Genomic DNA, 6,839 nt, shown 5'->3' on the forward strand with positions numbered 1-6,839 from the left:
CTTTGTTTCAACATGGAAAGGGTTATAGGTGGTGGTGCATGTCCTGCCACTAATACAGGGAATGAAGCCCACTCTAGGGCTGCCTTTGCTCCATGGCATGCAAATCCTCACCCAGGCCCTCCAAACCACATGCTCCTGCACGGACAAATTCAGATTTACATCAGTGACAGCTGCCATAGCCATCTCTTCTTTGACCCCTTCCTTGGCCAGGCAGTTCAACACTCCCTGCTTCTGTTTGAGGGTTTGCTCTGTGCCCTGCTCACCCCGCTGGTGCCCTGCCTTGCTGTGCTACCAGCGAGCCCGTTGGCTCATCTTCAGTCACCTTTCTATGCTATGCACATTTTTAATGTTTTCTGGAAAGGCACTTGTGGAGCCCAGCAGGAACTCACGTTACTGGAAACCTACACCCTGTGCAGAGAGAGCAGGGTCATGTAGCAGAGAAGATGAGAGGCAGAGATAGTCTGCTAGTGAACAACCAATTTTTTCCCAAAACATCAAATTGCCAAAAAACAAAGGATCAGATAACTGGTGGGTGAAGCTGCATCTTACTTCCCCAGCTCAGAAGCAGCTGCTGCTCTCTGACACGGGTAAATCTGCACGGCAAAGGCATTGCTCCAGCTCAAAGCCAATTCCTTGTCGCTGCAGGGCTGTGCCTACTGGGCAGTGGTTGCATGGCAAGGGGAATTCGCTGTATCCCAGGCTGGGGCTGTGAGCCAGCTTTGGCACTGCTTGCACACCTGATGCTTAGTGTCACTCAGCACTGGAGTTTCCATGCACCATGCATGGAAAATCTCAAGCCCAGGCATACATTACTGTGAGGGTGGGATGGCAGAAGGACTGACTCTGCTGTCTGCTCACCTCCCTTGGTCCCTTCCATCTGGGCTTTTGCTGCGTGGCGTTCGGCCACACAAGGATGCAACAGGTGCTACCTGAGGGCTCCAGGGGATGCAATTTCAACTGCTGCTGATTTTAGGTTGCTGTGAAATCTGTGCAGGGTCCTGGCTGTTTTCTTTCCTTCAGCCTGAAGGCAGGGGGAGTGTATTGGTAATGAATTAAATAGGATGAGTCTGGGAACACTGTTGTCTTGCTTCCAGCATTCGTATTTTAAACTTTTATCCACTGGATCAGCAGATTGTCCCATTGACTTGAGACATTTTCATTTCTTTTTAATCACACATCTGCTTAGTATTTTTCTTTTAGGTGTGTTCTGCTTGACACTCCTGTCTTAAGAAGCAAATAACATTTTCAGTGGAATTTGATTTTTTAAATGACTAGTAAGAGACAAAAACTGACTTTTTAAATAACGTTAAACTGAAAAATGCAATATCTAAATGAAATCAAGCTTAATTTGTGTTTTGACCATATTTTTTTCTATTTATTGATTTTTTAAAATTCCAGTATTTTTGTGAATCCTTTTGGGAGAAAGGTGATGCCTGGCAGCCTCAGAGGGCCATGTCTCCCATAGCAAACTGCACATCCCTCACTTCCATGTTATAAAAGCTTGCTTTTATGCACTGCTTCCACCACAAATTAGAGCAAGATACCCTTCTTCCCTCTGTCTTTTAAAACACATGGTTTCCATTCCAGAGACACTAACTTTCCATAGTTTAAATTCACTCCGTTCTGGAAAATTAAGATTTTAACAATTTTTTGTTTTTCCCTCTTAAAAAAAAAAAAAAAAAAAAAAAAAAAAAGAGAGAGAGAGAATAATAAATTTGAAACATAAAAAAGTTTCAGTTTTCCTCTAAGAACACTGGTAAAATATTTTCCTTCATTTTCTCCAACATTTCTGCCATAAAAAGCCCAAAAACCTCACATCTAACCTTAGCAGACCTCCCTCCCAGACACCCTCCCTGAGTTGGGGGGGCAGGAGTGAAGGAGCAGGGGTCTGCAGGGAGGTAGGGACCTGGACCAGGGGCTCACACTCAGCTTTCCGACCCCAGTCCTTCCACCAGAAAGGCCAAGGATCATTTCATCCTGCCTGAGGATTTGTGCCCACACACCAAAGAAAATCTGTTTAAAATGCCCACGATTGCAGTGAGTCCAGCCATTAAATGGATGTTTGCAATCAAGCCAGCATTCAGCTTCAGCGTGGCTCCTGGAGTGTGACAAATTGTCTTTATGAATTAGTCATTTAATTTGTGAAACATAGGTTGGATATTGTCACATACCCACGTGTCCTCCATAGCCCTGACAGCTGTACCCCCACGCATTACTATTCAGCAGGAGATGAAGCCATGAAAACCCTTGGGACTGGGATGCTGTTGGGATATACACCCAGACTCAGGATCAGGAGAAAGCTCCAGATTTCCGGCACTGGAAACCTAAAAATAACCTATTGTTGCTGTCAGATATTCACTGATGAGAACGTGAATAAGAAGAAACAGCACAGGCACCTTTCTCATCAGCTCAGCCCTCCCTTGGCCGCCTTGTACATCCACATTCAGGCTGGTGAAATCTGGCGAGTACAGAACTGCAACCAAAAACACAGAGATGGAACAACATAAACTGAACATGGCATGACAGCCAGCAACTCAGCTGCTGTTTCACTGGTACTGGTCTATAATGCCTGGTTGAGAAGTGTGGTGGGAAGTAAATGGCTTTTCCCCCCAGAATTTACAGCTGAGGCAGGACAAAGTGAACTGGACACAATGAAGGTCTCCACACAGCTCTGGGAGCAGCATGGCTGTTTCTTTGATTCTCAGTGGCTGTGACCAGATGCCAGCACTCCTGTCCCCCAGCAGGACACACATGTGGCAGGGGCTTCCCCCATCTCATGAGCCCAAGGGCTGGGATCTGTTTCTCTAAATCTCAGGTGTTTCTGTCCATCCTGGTTTTGGTTACTGTGGCCCGGGGGTGTGGTGTGGAGGTGCTGGGATGCCATCCCTGGGCAGGGTGGGAGCTAACTCCACTCCTGTGAAGGGTCTGCAGAGGGGGAAGAGCAAGACTTGGTGCTTTTTCCATCATGAAACCCTCGAGGTGCCACAGGGATTAACAGTCACTCCCACAATGCTGAAACCAATTCTACTCCAGTAGGAACATGAAAAAAATTAAGATGAGTTTTGGGATGCTAAATGCCGGGAAGACTTGGTGCTTAAAGCACCAAGCAACCAGAAAACATGAGCAAAAGCAGCCTTTTGACTCCTGCTGTCCTCAGCACCTTCTTTCCAACCCAAGGTCTCCCTTTGGACCACACCCAGTGCCCTCAGTTGCCTTTAATGACCCTTTAGTGCAGGGGCACATCTGAGGCTGAAGCTGTGCTCCAAAGCATAACTGAGGAGGCACGTCTGAATTCCCTAGTTCACACAGAGGCTAAGGTGCTGCTGCCTATTTATAGCCAGATGGGTTAAATAAAATGCCTTATTCATCCCTGAGGTTTTAAACAAATTCCAGAGAGGACAAAGGGCCTTGTGTCTTTTTCCCCACCCATTTTGTTTTGGCCCAGTTTGTACATGCAGAGCTAAAACTTGTTCCAATATTGATTCAAAATAAGACTAGAGAATTATTTGCTGGCTCAGCATGAACCACTGTCCTGCTAGAAATCGTCTGCATGGTTTTCATATGCATTTCGTGAAAAAGAAGCTATTAAAGAATGTAAATTCTCATGTGTGGGTACAAACCCTGCTTGAAGATCCACTGATAGTAATCCTTCCAAATTGCTGCCATTGCTTAAGTTTCACTGCAGCAGAGGGATGAGTTTTGGTGTCAAGGGGAAGAAAGATGGAATAAAATGAGAGTATTAAAGCTCCTGCTTTATAGAAATGCTAACCAATTCATTGAAATAAACAGCAAGAGGTGGTGCTTACAACACTAAGCTGCTGTCCCAAGCAAGGGCAGCTCACTGAGTCTGTTCTCTTTCCACTGCATTCTCCACAGATTTTCAGGCTTCTAACAGTGATGTGTGCCCTCCTCCCATGCAGAGCCTCAGCGTGCTTGGGCAGGAGTGCTGCTGGCCAGGCCTCACTCTGCGAACAGCCCAGCAAACTACACTGCTGAGGTGATTGTATCTCATCCCAACAAACAGGAAAGCACTGATTCAATCACAAATAACCCACACGTGTTGTGATTTTGCCACGACTTGGCTGGGATCCTGATAAGCACTAATGTAACCGAGCCAAAGCTTTCCTTCCATATGTCTTTAAACCCTTTAGGGGCAGCAGGTACCTTTTGGTTGTTTTGTACTGCAGGTACTTTAGAGGCACAGTGCCTTTGGCTTTGCTGATCTCCCCATCTCTCTGGGGGGAGATCAGCAGGAGCTGCCTGCAGTGTTTCACCTTCAGAGATGTGCCTGGTCCATACCCTGCCTGAAGCTGGAGTTTGCCCCTTTTTGGGGTACCTTTTGCATATTTCCCCTCTCCCCTCTGCCACCAGCCCTGCTCCCCTCGACAGCCCACACAGGAGCACAGCTGTGTGGGTGAGCTGGCTCTGGCAAAGACAAAACCAGCAGGGTTTTGCTGCATTCACCACTGTTGGTGCCCAGGGCCAAACCAAGAGTGGGCTGAGACAAGAGGAGCCAGGTGAAATGGCCCAAGAACTGCACAATATATTGCCTAAAAGCAGAGTAACAGCAACAGCTCTGAGCCTCTCCAGTTATCTCTCCTGGTTACCCTTGAGTTGTGAGAAAAACTATGGACAAATTAACAAATTTGTTCTTTTGTTGCTTTTTATTTTCCCCTTTCTATCCAGAAGAGCTTCCATGTATTTATTTGAAGACATAAAGTGTTTCTGCCACGCAGAACTCTGCCAAGAGCTGTGCTTGTTGTTCCAGATTTGCAATAAAAATGTTGTGCAAATGACCTAGATACATAGAGCACAGCACTTAAGTGGGGATTTGGCTAAATGCAGCATATATATCTTATCAGAAAACATCTACAGGCTTGGGAAAACACCGTGATGGGATCTTACAGAGTCTTAATGCATAGGTTGCATGAGAAAGGGCAGGTAATACTGCATTAATTCTGGAAACTCTCTGTTGTCTTGTTCTGTCACAACTGGTGGCCAAAGGAGAGAATAAAGATCATCTTGAGATGTAAATCAACCTGATCCACCAGCTCTGTGCCTGAAGTCATTTGACCTCTTGAGTCTTACTCATAGAAAACTGGATAAATGGCTGATTCCCAAAATGAGAACCAGATGCTGCTACATTTTAACAAAATTTCCCGCTTGCAGAACTACTCTTAGAAAGAAAAATCCACAGGCAATGATTTTGTGCCTTAAACACAAGACGATGTGAGCCCTTAGCAGATGCATGGCTGCAGATGGCAGGGTAAGGCCCATGCCTTACACCAGAGCAGAACAGAGCTCTCACGACTGTGTGACCCTGCCTGGAGTGCTCAGAAGCCACAGAGCTTCTGTAGCAGCATATGCTGTAGGGGTTGTCTCACCCCAGGTAGGTCTGTAAATACTGTACCACTGCAGAGTAGTGAATTTACATGAGTTAAACACACACAAAACGAATGACACACACTGACACAGAGCACATGGTGCCAAACATCAAATACTAAACTTTCCTAGGGTGACCATCAGCTCTGCTCCAGGGGATACCATTGTCCTTTGAGTTGTGGTTTGCTACCAACTCAAAGCAAAATGCCCTGCACTCAGTATACAGAACAGAGCAGGAATCTGCAGTGTCTAAGGTGAAAACAGCTAACACATACTCAGCTTTTATCACAAAGGCATAAACCAGCCCCACAGTGTCCATGCTGCTGGGCTAGGTCTGGTGAAGCTGTGCTCATGAACTTTGAACCTGATGCTCTACAGAGATCAGATATCAACAGAGGTAATTCCTGTTAGTTTGTAGACCTGATTCTACATGGGCAATACCCTGAATTTGGATATTTGAACTGTAACTGGATCTTACTTTTGAAGTGGTTGTGGCCTCGTTCATTTGGTGTGAATTTCTTGGCAGTTTTGCTGGCCCTCCACTAAGGATTTTCCTCAAGTGTCTTCTTGGAGAGATCAGGTAGATCAACCAAAGGAAGGATTAAAATCCACAGAAGGGGATCCTTTACAGTGCTGCCATGTTTCTCTCTTCATTTTGGAAAATGGAGAATATTGCAAAAGGGAATGTTAACCCAAGCTGGCCTTTTTCGTGCCAGAGCCTGGTAGATTTGGCCCACAGCCTGGAGAAGAAGACGGATAATATGCCCCATCTTTGCTAAGCAACCTAGTTTCTGTCTGAATTCCTACAAGATTAGCACACAGAGGGCATATTAAAGATTAATGCAAAAGACCCTGCAGAGTGGAGCTTCCTGAAAGGCATCACACAGCGGGTCTTCGTTAGCGCACGAGAGCAGATGGACACACCCCGGGGGGCTGACAGCACATGCAATGCCTCTCTGCACTTTCTTCTTAGCCTAATGCCTCTGAACTTCGTAAGAAGCCTCAAAACATCCATAAATTATTTAAAACAAGATGGATTAACCAAGGGGGAGAAGTGTCTGTTGCTGGATTGTAGGAGGCCCTAGACTTCTGTTCTGGTTCTTGTTCCACCACAAATATAGGCACAGCCACTTATCCCTCTGAGCTGAAGTTACACAAGATCTATGTGGTCAGTGCCCAGGCTGTGAGCATCTCCATCTCTGCTGCCATGAGAGCATCTCCCTTTCCTCAGCAGTGTTCTGCATTTTTACACCTGACATCCACGGCTGCTTACACCTGTGGGATTGACAAACTTTCTCATCAGTGGGGTTTGTCAGGAGACAGTGCCCTCACAGACAGGCAGGTTTTGGCTGCCTCTTCTTGGGGCAAGAGGAAGGTTGCTGAGCAGTTTTCAAGTGTTTCCCTATTAAGAATATAGCAGTGAGATGACATGATGGTTAAAGTGACACACCTATTGT

Source organism: Motacilla alba, chromosome 5, assembly GCF_015832195.1.
Source record: "Motacilla alba alba isolate MOTALB_02 chromosome 5, Motacilla_alba_V1.0_pri, whole genome shotgun sequence".
Lineage (NCBI taxonomy): Eukaryota > Metazoa > Chordata > Aves > Passeriformes > Motacillidae > Motacilla > Motacilla alba.